This window comes from Syngnathoides biaculeatus, chromosome 22 (genome assembly GCF_019802595.1).
Source record: "Syngnathoides biaculeatus isolate LvHL_M chromosome 22, ASM1980259v1, whole genome shotgun sequence".
Lineage (NCBI taxonomy): Eukaryota > Metazoa > Chordata > Actinopteri > Syngnathiformes > Syngnathidae > Syngnathoides > Syngnathoides biaculeatus.
Genome location: NC_084661.1, coordinates 13,126,309 through 13,140,976, shown reverse-complemented (window position 1 = coordinate 13,140,976; position 14,668 = coordinate 13,126,309). Strand labels below are relative to the sequence as shown.

Genomic DNA, 14,668 nt, shown 5'->3' with positions numbered 1-14,668 from the left:
ACATGGCATCGGGAGAGGAGAATCATTTTTTTTTTTTTTTTTATTGAAATAAGATTTGCTCAGTGGCAGCTTGCATTGCTTAACCTTGTCCTCTTTGTGCCCTGGCTTGAAAGGACAGCAGGTGTATTCGGGTTTGTTGCAGAGTTTTAAAGCTGAGCGAACTGAATTGAGTTGTCTAAAATATAACATTTACTGCAAATATATGTCCATAGTCTAATGCACATACAAAAAGTACTAATAACGTACCACTTTTAGTACTTGACTTCTAGGTACTCGCATTTCGAGTCCTTTTTTTCTTTTTTGTGTGCAGAAACAGCACTGCCATTGTCAGACGTTGCACGTTTACATCCTCTGAGCGTTGGATTTCTCTCTGTGCAGTCGCGTACATCGCTGGGAATTGCACCTTTCTTCCAGTCACTTGTGAGCGTTTCCAAAATGTGACCTGACCTGACCTCAACTCACTCTTTGTAAACAAAGCACTGGTTCTGCAAACTGTGGCCTCGTGCCCACAAGCTAATCATAGACATTGGATAAGACAGTTCATCATCATCATCATCATAACTCCTTCGCATGTGATATTGCTTAATTGGAGGAGGGGAAAAAAAACATCCTCCCGTGTCAGTACTCGTTGGACCCGACAAGTGTTAGAACCCCCCGGTGAAGAATTCCAAACGGTGACTAACACCACCCCCTGACTCCCAACGTCAGCCCGCTCTTTAAAGTGTCAGGGCTCCAACCTTTCCAACCGACCGTGACACACCGCCTCATTATGTCAGCACTCCCCAAGACTCGCTTTCCCTTAACGTTGACGTCAGGCCGCGTCGGGCCGAACGATCACGTGTTTATAGGTTCTCGACTTGCGCAATCTGTGATTCACCGGTGAGTCATCGCAACAGGAAAAGGAGAGCAAGAGGGGCTTTGAATGCCCCCCCCCCGATGTATGTGTACTCGCATACATCAGGGCTTGTACACACAGGGCAGGTGTGCGATTACTTTCCCCTCTTTCAAGCGATTTTATTTTCCGACATTTGCGTCACCGTGTGCGCTCCCCTCCGTGTCGTTACTTAGAATGAGCAAACACAAATAGAATAATAGTTAAAAGCGATGCTTGTCTGCCATTCCAAGTTGAGCAATTATTTGACAATTCTTGTTGCTGTTCTGTTAACTGGAGATTAAATCGTGAGGGTTGCTCAGTAGAGTTTGAGGCCAATAGGGACGGAAGGGCCGCTAGAGGGCGACACACCCATTCACTTCCATCTCTTAGTCAAAGGTTGCGTTCATCATGAGTTTGTTTGAAATTAGGTAAATTTGTAAAATTGCAGGAACAATAATGCCAGCATTTAGTTGACACTATCCAACTGTTTGCCAAACCAATTCTAGTTCTTAGATTAATGCAACAAATAGTTTAAAAACATTGATTGTCTACATTTTTGGTGGAGCAAATTTAGGAAAAATATGAATGCAACATCTTTTGTAAACTGCACATTATGGCACAGGGGTCAAACTCAAGGCTTTGGGGGCCAGATCTGGCCCGCCACATGATTTTATGTGGCTCGCGAAGGCAAATCATGTATTTCAAAAACGTGCAACATTTATTGGAGTCTCTAAATTGCCCCTAGGTGTGATTATGAGTGCGGCTGTTTGTCTCTTATGTCCCCTCCGATTGGCTGGCAACCAGGTCAGGGTGTAACCCGCGTCCCATCCAGTTGACAGCAGGGATAGGCTCCAGAACTCCCTGCGACCCTTGTGAGGATAAGCGGCAAAGAAAATGGATGGATGGGTTCCTGCGGCGACTTTTAAACATTCATTTTCTCATCAGTCGGACTCGTTTCTGTTAAATTCCACTTCTGTCATTAATCATCGGCTGAAAACATTATGAGCCAATGTTGTCCTCATTATAGCACAAAATGTCCCTGCACCTAAAGGTGTCATGTACTTTTTCTGTCCCACAATAGGACTATAACTGTAAGATTGTGCTGTTGTTGATGACCCGCATCGCATTACTCACTTATTTCCGTTATTTCCACTGATTTTGCCTCACTGTTTCTGTTTTTGCAAATGACTAATATCTAGCTGACCGCCCTCAGTTGCCCATCATGTGGTTGATTGCTTTGTTTTTGTTTTTTCGTTTTTTTTTTTTTTTCCCCTCCCACTTCCCCATTAAGTCGCACTGCTGAGCATATTTTTTGGGGATGGCAGTTTGGAATCAAACATTTGGACCCCCAGACTTGACTTGGAGGGCAAAAATTGAAAAATCTCCACAGGACAACACGTGCAAAAATTTGAATTTGTGGTTCAAAATGGTCGTTTAAATGCTCTTTTTTTTCAGTCGTCCTTTTCTGAAGGGTAATCTTTAAATATTCTCCTATCAGCCCCTTATATAAAATATATATATTTTTTATATTATCCAAAGACGGGCAAATGGGCCGAGCCATTTTTCCATTCGGTAGCACTCGTCCGCCTTCTCCGCCGAATCGCACGCGGCGTCCTTGCGCTCGACACGAATGAGTTGCGATGAGCGCAGTATAAACATGCGTCCCGAGGGCTGAGCTGTGATCCAAATCAAACAAACGCGGAGGAGGAAGAGGAAGCGCGCTTGTCTGCCGTCACCGCCAATAAACCAAACAAATGCCGAAACCTGCATCCCGACAAGTGCACTTCGCTCCCAGACTGCCGCTACATTATGAATGAGCTTGTGTTTGCGGTTTGATCGCAGTCTGCCCGGGGCGGAATGGAAGCAGCCGTTGGCTAAATGCAAGCGGCATGTTGTTATGTTGTTATTACCTCCTATAAGCGGCGACAACAACAGAATCCGTCATTGTGACATTATTGCTGCTCAGCACTGCCTAGATTTCCCAAATGGCTTCATATTGACGTCGATCTCGGTTTGCTCGCCGGTGCGTCACGTCAAAGAGAGCGGACCGGCGTTCTGTGGCGTGAGCAAGCGCCTCGGAGTTCTGAAGCCTCACCCCTGATGCGCGTGTTGGTGAAACAGAAATGCAACAGAACTGTGATACGTCCATCCATCCATTTTCTTCGCCGCTTATCCTCACAAGGGTCGCGGGGAGTGCTGGAGCCTATCCCAGCTGTCAATGGGCAGGAGGCGGAGTACACCCTGAACTGGTTGCCAGCCAATCATAGAGACAAAAAGCCACACCCACAATCACACCTACGGGCAATTTACAGACTCCAATTAATGTTGCATCTTTTTGGGTTGTGGGAGGAAACCGGAGTGCCCGGAGAAAACCCACGCAGGCACGGGGAGAACATGCAAACTCCACATAGGCGGGTCCGGGCTTGAACCCTGGACCTCTGAACTGTGAGGCAAATGCTTTCCAGCTGCGTCCCACCGTGCTGCCTACTACTATACATTTTTTTAATATTTTATTTTTTGTGATCCGTCCAACAAAAAGGCCATAGATGCATCCATGAATAAAAGGCCACTCCACAATGCAGGGGTGTCAAACAATTTTTTGTCGCGGGCCCGTTATGACTGTGAAACCACAAAAATCGTTTATCGCCTCATCACATTGACACGTGAAATTTATGAATTCCTTTTTGGAATCAGAAATCAAGGGTAATTGGGTTTTCAGCTATTGTTGATGTTTGGTAATGTAAAAAAGGCTTGCAATACCTCAATGTTATGATTTATGGTATGATAATTTTTGTACAGATTTGAACAAGAATCACGGAAATTGAAATACATGATTTGCCTTTGCGGGCCACATAAAATCATGTGGCGGGCCAGATCTGGCCCCCCGGGCATTGAGTTTGACAGCTGTGCCGTAATGTGCAGTTTACAAAAAAATGTTGCATCTATATTTTTCCTAAATTTGCTCCACCAAAAATGTAGACAATTAATGTTTTTTTTAAACTATTTGTTGCATTAATCTAAGACCTAAAATTGGTTAATTAAAATATCTTTTAAGTAAATGTTTCATTTATTTTGCAAACAATAACATTGAAAATGAAAAATATTATTTAGTAGTCATTGAACACATTTTTATTTGACTCAATTCAACAATGCAAAGGCAACAGTTATTATATCGTGCTGTATTCCTTCGTCACCTGAGCTCAAAGACCCCCCCGCCCTCCTCAAGTGTACCTAATTGTCAACATTTTCAAGTCACATGAAGGACGTCGTTTGGACTTAATATAATCACATTATGATAATAAACATATTTGCCACCCTGGGGTAACTGATTCAATTTCAATAGCTCCACTTATCGATGATATAAATAACTGCTTGACACGGCGCAGAGCGACGCCTTGAATATTACTCTCGTTGATGATAATTTATGTGCCGGTCTGATGATATTTATTTATTCATTTACTCATAACGGAGTGCATATTTCTATTACCGGGGTTCTCAAGGCTACGCGTCGCAAGAACGGAGCCAACGGAGCTTTACGTTGTCACAAATGGGCAGAATAACTTATGTGGAAGCATAACTTTACCAAGGATGTAATATATGTAGGGGTGCACGTCACAATTATTTTAATGATTGATTAACGCCTTGGTTCGCATCTGCAATTGATTCTTCAATGATCACAAATCATCATTGATTAATTTATTGATTAACTTTTTGTTTTTCCGCTATTGGTCTAAGTCTAGCCCTCAACTCCCTCATTTTAGCGCCTTATCTCTATTTTTACCTCTTTCGTGTACTTTAACTCACAACCTAGTACTCTTTCAATTGTACTCTTACTCTCTCTGTATGTTACTTTCTCACAAGTTTTCTGTTGTTCTCTCTACTCTTACCGGTGTGAGAGCGCTCCCGGTGCTGAAAAGTCTCCTTCTGATTAACGCACATGCGGGTATATTAGTGCACGTGCGTGTATATTTTGTAAACTTCTGGCCAGTCTGAAACATCCCCAGCCATCCTTCAATATGCGCCATTCGACAACTTGTCGCCGAGTGTTCATGTTCGCTATGGACGTCTCGGAAAGACGAACACAGCGAACGTACATATATGTGTATATATTTTTTCATCAACTTTTGTTTTAAGGTTAGGTTATGACATATGTTAGCTCCCTCTCTGTAGAAGAAGGGGAACTATGAGACCGGGGGATTTCCCAGTAAGCGTCTGCTACGTACCCAGAGTACCCCTCTTAGTAACGCGCGCGCATTAATCACAAGGAGACTTTTCAGCACGGGGGAGCGCTCAGACCTATCGGCCTCTCGATCTCAAAATATGTCTCTAACTTTCTATTTATTTCTCTCCTGCGCTATCTGTCATTCTTGCTAGCGCTCTTGCTTTGTCTATGTGCTCCCTTTCTTTCTGTATCTTTTCCTTATTTCAGCTCTTATCTGATATTACCCATCCTATCCCACGATAGCACCTTTTCTGATGACTCATAGATATGTATGTAATCGCTCTTTCAGCATTTCATGAGAGTTTGAAGGATTCCTTGCGTGCATTTTAGTCCGTTCGAATGAATGGCATTGTGCGATATCGGCGGTCCCATCTGTGGGGTCCCATCACGGAGGACTGGTGCACACTGTCACAGTAATTACAGGAGGAAGCTTTTCTTTCTTTTCTTTTTTTTATTTTTTTTTTTATTTTTTTTAAAACTGACATTCTCTTCGGGCTGGCCTCGTTTGTCTGTGAAATAAGCAGTTTAGTGTAATGGTGTCGGGAAACTGATTGCCGGGATTTATTGTACTGTGCGCGCGCCTCTATTGTTGCGCAGTACACAAGGTCTGGCCATTATATACACACACACCCAAATGGATATTGACGTCACCTTTTTTTTGTGATTGTGTGCGTTTGCCATGTGTGTGTGTGTGTATGTGACTCATTTGAGCACATTAGACATTTTATCCAAAAACAGCAAAACTTGAACACGTGATGTCTTTTTTTTTTTTTTGTGAATAGCCCTAAAAATACATCAGTACATGATATCAATTTTTGAGCCAAATGCAGTCGAGAGATTTAAAAAAAAAAAAAAGACCAATAGTGTAGTTGCAGTGGCTCAGAGGACTTTGGTACTATCTTATTCTGTCTGTCCTTCGTGCCGTTTCCTAATGGTGATAAATCACTGTTTCTCTCAAGACACCAAAGAGCCGGAGCCTCATTTATTAAAATAAATACGGAGAATGTCCTTCCTCAAATAGTCAGCAGTCTTATTCAATTAAGGGGCTCCCTTCAAAACAAATACGGTAAAGGCCCGCTTTGCGATCGACGCCTAATTCAAATAAATGTCTGATCTTAACCCCAGTTGAGGAAATAAACAGCCCCACCCATTTTCCGAGGATACTTACTCCTTTTTTTTTCCAATTAAAAATGCCAGCCCTTGAAATAACATTTATGGCAGCGAGTGATGTTCTAAATGTAATTGCACTATCCTTGCTTCCAAATTCTTTATTTACAAATCAAGCAATACAAAGTGGTTATCAAACTTTTTCATATAGTACCAACATAAAAAAAAATGCTCCAAGCCTTACCCCCATGACCAACAATTAAAAAAAAAAAAAAAAAAAAAAAACACAGTAAGCCCAAGTGTGTATTTAAAAATAAGGCAGAGGATTCATTCCTTTAAAAAGTGTATTTTACATTTTTATTAGCACCTGTAACATTATGCACATTTTGAGATTTAACACTGTGCTTAAGTATTTTTTTCAAGATGGTACTTGGTGTAAAAAGTTAGGGAACTACTGGCACTGTAACTCAGTTTGAATATTTTATTTAGTGGTTCCTTTGAATGCTCCAAGAGGGAATCGCTCCCGCGGCCACACCCGCTACAGTAATTGGACGTCATTTTCATTTTAATCCGGTCTTTACTGTGAATCAGTCGGATTCTTCCAGACTGCTCCCAGCAGCAGAGCGGTGCACTCAGACCACGGCTTTGCTCCGTGCGCTCTGTAATCAGGCCGCGTTTCCTCTGAGAAGGATGGCGGGCTGGGCTGGGCCGGAGCAAATCATGACAGAGAGGCAGGTGATGAACCTGCAGATGGAGAAGATAATCAATAAAATGAACTCCTGCAGAAAACTACAATAGGGCTTGCTTGTCTCCCCCCCCACCCCACTCCTCCCATTTCCTCCGTCCCCCGTGGGACGACAGCTTTGTTTCCTAACATGGACGTGCAAAAGAAAATAACCATCTCGATCCGCGGTGGGCAAACGCTCAATGGCCACTTTAATTTTTTTTATTTTTTATTTTTTTAAATGGCTGGACCAGGTCATTTATAGATGAGGTTAAAGTATACAGGATTGTAAAATTAAAATAATGCAATTCATCTGAACAGGAGCAAATTGCTTCCTTAGAAGCTTGAATCTGTACTGCACTTACATTTGACTTGCGTCCCTGGCTGAAAGTGACGCATTTACTTTAAGTAGATGTTCATTAAAGAGCCCTTCCTTCCCCATATCCTCTTTCCCTCTCACCAGTTCTCTTTTCGCTCTAATACTATATTATATTACTCATAATAATATTCCCAGTCTCTACATACCTGTAGAAATTCTGTATATTTATCCTCCATATGTATGCCATATTGTTACTGTTGGGTGGAATCCTCACATATTCAAAATTTCAGGTAAAAGTTACCAAACCCACATTGATAAAGTTGGCATAATACTTATCTTGCTTTCATGTATTGTTGCACACTCAGTATGAGTGCAGCGGAACAGCGGTGAGATGTGCTGTAGGTGTGTAAGAAAGAATTTAAGGTGGAGGTGGGACTGCATCAGGGATCCGCGCTGAGCCCCTTCCGGTTTGCGGTTGTAATGGATAGGCTGACAGACGAGGTTAGACTGGAATCCCCTTGGACCATGATGTTCGCAGATATTGTGATCCTGCAGTGAAAGCAGGGAGCAGGTGGATGAACAATTAGAAAGATGGAGGTAAGGAGAGGAATGACGATTAGCCGAAGTAAAACAGAGTATATGTGCATGAATGAGAGGGGAAGAGATGGCGAGGGTCGACGACTTCAAATATTTGGTGTCAACAATCCAGAGCTACGCAGTGTGTGGTAAGGAAGTGAAGAAACGGGTCCAAGCGGGGTGGAACAGTTGGAGGAAGGTGTCCGGTGTTCTATGTGACAGAAGAGTCTCCGCTAGGACGAAGGGCAAAGTTTATAAAACAGTGGTGAGGCCGGCCATGATGGACGGATTAGAGACGGTGGCACTGAAGAGACAACAGGAAGCAAAACTGGAGGTGGCAGAAATGAAGATGCTGAGGTTCTCGCTTTGAGTGAACAGGTTGGATAGGATTAGTAACGAACTCATTAGAGGGACAGACAAAGTTGGATGTTTTGGAGACAAGGTTAGAGAGAGTGGACTTGGATGATTTGGACATGTCCAGAGGCAAGTGAGTGAGTATTTGTATCTCAAAACACCGCCGTAGTGACTTGGCACCAAAATGCCACAAGATGGAATTAAAGTTCCTTTGGCCTGATCACGAAAACAGAGAGTAGGTGAATTTTACAGTGAATAACGTGGTATAGGTTATGGTAGTAGGGGAGGAGTAATGTAAAATCTCTCAAATCCACATTTGATGTGTGGGTTGTGTGATGCATTGCGGTCACGCATCTGAGACTCGCGGAGGGAGAGAACACGCAAGACTGCACAACTGGGTGGGGGCGAAGAAGTGATGAGGGTGCAGGTTTACCTCGGGCATTGTGCGAAATCTATGCGCACGGAGCGTGGTGGGAGACGGCGTGAAGGCATTGTCGATTGGTTGAGGCAAGAGTGCAGTGTGAAAGAATCTGGGGATGAGTGTTGAGCATCCCAGCAGCTCCGCTTTATTCCGCCACACGAGGACCACTGGTGATCGGTCGCTTCCCTCCTTGTTTTTCCTCCCCTCTGTCTGGTTTCTTCTCCCTTCGTCGCTCTCGTTCTCGTCCTCACGGGGGCACTGCTCCTGCCACGTCGATTGGTAGACACTTACAAACGTTACTATTTTGAGAGACGGCGTTCAGTAGCGAGCTTGAGAGAGAGAGAGAGAGGAGAGAGAGAGAGAGAGAGGCAATGCGGAGGTTTGGTCTTCTTTTTTCCCCCCTATTTTTGTGTACATTGAGTGCTTTTCATAAGAAGCCGATGGCGCAAGGGGGGGACTCAAACTCGAGGCTGACACCGGGGGCTGTGCCAACAGCATCCGGGTCCGACTGAGTCAAGATACCAAGTCCACAGGTTGGTGAAGCAGCTTTGCGTGAGAGGACGAGAAAGCTCCCTGTGGGTGGGAAAAAAAAAAAGCATTCCGCGAGACCATGGCGACTTTCGGGAAACTCACAGAATACTTTAATCGGCGTAAGTCTCGAGAGGAGCTGCGGGTCTGCAGGAGCTCGCGGCGGAGTGGCAGCTACTGCTGTACGGTGGCGGAGGCAAGGTAACGTCAACTTGCATGCACTGACAAGCTCTGTCCATCCGTTCATCCATCCACCCATCTGTCTATCCTGTCTATCCGTTCATCCAGTAAGTCCGGATGTGTGGTTCGAACCCCGAACCTTAGTACTGTGAGGCAGCTGTGCTAATAACCACTCTACCGCTGTGCTGTCTCATGCTTTCAGTTGACTTCAAAATCCCCAGCCGCTTTTGAGACATTTTTTTTTTTATTGGCACAATTGTCTTTGCTGACCTACATCAAATCAAAATTTACATGTAAACAAGTTTAAAAGGGATTAAAAGTCAATCTAAAATTATGGAAAGATTCTGTGTTAGGGAAAGAATTGCGGGCTGCCACTGTTGATTATTTTAATAATTCTTCTTCTTTTCCTTTCGGTTTGTCCCGTTAGGGGTTGCCACAGCATGTCATCGTTTTCCATCAAAATTTTCATAATTGATGAATCTCTATTTTTTTTTTCAGTTCAATGAATCTGATTAACAATAATTAAATTCCCGTCCTTTTATTCAAAAACAAATTGACAGGGCGGAACAATAAACATAAATTATGATCCAATTATTGGTTTGGTATTATTGAAATTTGGCCTAAATGTTGATCATTGTTTACCAAAGTAAAAAAAAAATGTTTGAAAACGAGTTATTTTCATTAATCGCAAAGATAATCGGTCGCCTTTTTTGAAGGATGATAATATGATACTAATAACACTTGAGAGGCTAAAATTCCAAGGATATGGAGTATTGTAAATTAAACAAAAGTATCAAAGTATGTGCCGAGTAATTTCATAATCCATTGTTTATGAATTGTTGCATTTCTAGATAGAACCAAATAGATTAATTGTATTGCGTTTATGGCTTTTTCGGTGCAGCCATCAAATATTAATACTGGGCGGCACGATATTGCTAGCTTTTACGATAGAGCATTAAATATTATTTATTTATTTTGGGCTGTGTTTTATGACTTGAATTTCCAGTTTAGTATCACTACGCAGTGGCAAGATCAACATTCTAAGCTCTTATGTACACATAAACGTAACATAGAAATGTATAAGGACTAACATTAACTATTATGAGGAAAATATACTTTGAAATAGATATTAGCTGATTCTTTCTGTTCTCATTAACCTCTGGGGTTGCTTATGATCTTTTTTTTTTTTTAATAATTAACAGGATGACCCAGAAAATAGACTCATTGCTCCTAAAATTTGCCTTTCATTTAGATTCATATTCCTCATGCGCTGCGATTGCTATAAATGTTATTTTCTGTCATTTAAATCACATTTTTGTATGAATAAAAACACAAATCTTAAACTGAATATAAATAACGGCCAGTCAAAGAGTGAATTCTCTTGGGATAACCCATAAGTTTTCCCATAATTGAGTATTACGCTATGACAGATAGTGCAGTGTTATGACTTTCGATGCAATAACAATCGCGATTTTGTTTTGTAGCAAAACGTTTTCTTCCAATGTGATGATTGTCACCATAGTTGTTGTTGTTGTTGGTCTTTGTCATCTTTGGTGAACTATTCCTTGTCATATCACATTATTTTCTGATACTCCCGCCTCTTTATCAGCTTTACAGATGATTTGTACACACGTGTGACAGGAAGCGGTGCGTTACGTAAGTGTGGAGGTGCGCTGGATGCGTGCCGTCATCCATGCTGCTGGCTGTCGGCTACTATGGATTCTTCCCACTGATGCTCGGTGGAAGGATGGGATGTTCTTTTTCTTTTTTTACATTTTGATAAAAATAGGAGAAGGAGGAAGGAGAGCCGTTCCGAGCGCATTTGCCTTGAACACGCAATGTCGCAGACTGACAGCATTTTCTCCACACTGCTGGCTTTGGCGTCGGAATTGGCCTCAACTTTGTGTTATCGTCACTGCCTCCTGTTGCTTCAGCTGAAATTAGTGGCAAGAAAAAGTATGCACACCTGGGAAATACCCGCATTTTTAAATAAATTGATTGGTTTGTTAAATAGGATCTGTGAGTGCGGCCGTTTGTCTCAATGTGCCCTGCGATTGGCTGGCGACCAGTTCAGGGTGTACCCCGCCTCCTGCCGTTGACGACGGCTAAGATAGGCTACAGCACTCCCCGAGACCATTGTGAGGATAAGCGGTTAAGAAAATGGATGAGTGGAGGCTGTTGAGGAACCTCAACCAAACATTTTCTGTCGTTGCAAAAGGGGGAAAATGTTTCAGTTTTGCAACACCCTTGAGACGTCTTGGGAGTGAATTGCTCTTTTGATGTCTGACCACAGCATCTCAGTCGGGGTCAGGACTGCGATGGGTCACTCCCGAAGTCGTATTTCCTTCTTTTCGAGACGTTCACTTGTTGATTTACTTCTGTTCTTCCTCTTGTTGTGTTGCATCAGCCATCTTCTTTTCCACTTCACCTGGGAGACAGATGGTTTTAACTTCCTCGTGATATTGTGAGAAACAAGTTTGACTGTTCGACTCTTAATTTGAAAGCATTTTTTGACCAGGTTTACTGCAACAATAGATCACTGAAACATTGCCCCAATTTTTAAAATTGCTGCATTGTTTCAACCAGACTCCCCATTTTGTCAGATCATCTATCATTTTTGGCAAATCTTGTTACATTGATTGGTTAACCAACATTTTGAATCACACCACAATGTCCTGACACTGATTTGTCAGACGGTGTATACACGCACACACAAACGCGTGTGTATATATACACACGCGCGTGCACACACACACTCCCACATTTTTACTATCCATGATTAACATAGTGTCTCCAATATAGTGTCTTCCCTGTTGTTGTGGCTAAGATGATATCTGAAATTAGTTTTATTTTTATATTTCTGATAATCATGTGTAGTTTAAAAGTGACCAATGAGTTTGTTTATCCAAAAGTGTTCCTTTTTTTTTTTTTTTTTTTTAAATGAGAAAATCCAAACGATCACGCCGCCCCCTTAAGTATACAAACTTGTGTGTTTAAAGAAATACTAAACAAATGCAGATTTCCCCCAAATATTGAAGTCTCCATTTGTTCACAGTGTAAGTTTTTAACGTGGGTGGACATCATAACAAACACCGCATCTCTCTCGCTCTCTCTCTCATGCATCTGTGTGTCTCTCCCACTCAACTGTCTGCGTCTCATACGTCCCTCCGCCTCTTTCTTAGCTTGGCCCGCTGACGTTGCCTCCTGTTATTTTAACTTGAATTATTCTCTTTTCTGTCACGGCGCCTCCAGTTCTATGTTGCATTTTTAACAGGCATCACCGAGCATCCATTAGCAGTGGTCTCCTTGCTAATTCTGTTGGAAGAGGCATTCTGAAGTGAATGAGAAATTGAGGTTTTTTTTGTTTTTGTTTTTGTTTTTTTATAAGAACACATTCATGGCTATTTTGGATATCTTAAAAACAGCGTTTTATGGGGGGGGGAGCGGTCCACGATCCAATTTATACCTTTTTAAAAATAAATCATTGTGTCCTCAGCAGACTAAAAGCTCTGTGTGCCCTGTTTAGAACGCAGCCATAATCAATGGGGACATGTTGTTCAGTGCATAATGAATCATAAGAGATGTTTAATCAAAAGGGCCGACCGTGCGCTTGTGCTCCCTGCATGTCCGCTCCGCTGCTCAAAGTAGCGTTTTAACTATCAATTTTAGAAACTACCAAAAAGGAAATGATCCATTTTGTAACGCTCGCATGAAGACATGATTCTTATTTAGTGCTGCAAAATGGAAGACTGCGCGTTAATGGCAGAAGTCACGTCCGAGTCAAAGGTTTGCACTTCCTTTTTCCAGTTCGACGTGTTTCCACTAATTTTCGGTCAGGAATGCTGCATAGTGCAATTGAAGCAGGTCTATTTTTAGAGTAACATCAATGTCGGTGTACCGGCGTAACCTTGAGCAGCTCACGCCATGAAAAGGGCAAGTCTTGCCTGAGCACATTGTGCAAACAGCGCGACACGCTGTGTCATTTCCAGCCAGAAGTAAATAAAAATTCACCCAGTTTGGGCAACGAATGAATATTTTTAGGCTTCAACGGATGCTTTATTCAGCACCATGGACAGCTATTACTGCGGATTGTGTCCTTGAGCTTGATTGTTAAAGAAACCCAGTCTCGGTACTCCAACTGGATGCCACCGTGTACTGATAATACAGACTGATACAATACATTTGTCTGTTCACTGAATAGGTAAAAGCTCAGAAGGGGAGGGTTTGTTACTGCGCCGTAATTGGGTGAGTTACATTCCAATTCCAGGTCTTAAACTTGCGCTTGCACTTAAACCTCTTCATGCGGAAATGTGAGCAAAAGCACATTGGAGCCCACCGCGAGGAAAGGCGATTGACGCAGCCTTTTAAAGCCTCTTCTTCACTGTCAGCCAAGTGCCGAGCCAGATAGAGAGAAGAAATACCGCAAAATGGGCTTGAGGGCGAATGTTCAAAAGCTGATCGTTCCCTGGCGTCTCCGGTCGACTCATCATCCTTTTTCCGCCGCTCATTTTACAGTATAACACTGCAGAACTATCCATCCATCCTTTGCGGCTTATCCTCACTAGGGTTGGAGGGTGTGCCGGAGCCTATCCCAGCTGTCACCGGGCAGGAGGTGGGGTACACCCTGAACTGGTTGCCAACCAATCACAGGGCACATAGAGACAGACAACCAATAACACTCAGGGGCAATTTAGAGTGTCCAATTAATGTTGCATGTTTTTAGGATGTGGGAGGAAACCGGAGAAAACCCACGCAGGCACGGGGAGAACATGCAAACTCCACACAGGCGGGGCTGGGATCAAACCCGGGTCCTCAGAACTGTGAGGCCAACACTTTACCAACTGAGACCCACTGTGACGCCACTCCAGAACTAAAAAAGCAAAAAAAAACTAATGAAAGGAGGAATATACAGTGGTTCCTAAATTTTTTTTGGTGACGATAGCTGTCAAACGGCATCGTCTTTCGCTGTGTTCATGTTAACGCACACAGCAAAACGGCAAATAAAAATTGTGATACTCAAGGTGTTATGGCCCTTTAAACATCAGATATTTTAGCACAAATGTTTCATCAATATATGAATACAGACAGTAAAACAAAAAATCACCCACTGACATGTTTTCTTTATCCTCAATGTTCATTTCTCTGCATGTCTGTTAGTCCCCCCCCGGACAAGTTGTAATATCTCAAGACAAACAAAGTAAAATTCTCTGACACGAAAACTGCTCAATAAGAAGAAAAATCTTGGTAGACAAAAGATTTATTGAGATATCTGATAATCTTGGGTTATGCGGGAATTTTTCCAGCGCTTCGTTTTCCAGTCAAAACGCAAAACACATTTGAACCGAACAGAATTGGATGTGCCT

The 14,668-nt window shown here is 42.6% G+C and overlaps 1 protein-coding gene across 2 annotated transcripts in view; it reads left to right on the top strand.

Moving 5' to 3' along the window:
- LOC133495846 (ankyrin repeat and fibronectin type-III domain-containing protein 1) overlaps positions 1-14,668 on the top strand; it is a 134,064-nt gene that overhangs the window by 7,627 nt on the left and 111,769 nt on the right. The window lies entirely within an intron of this gene.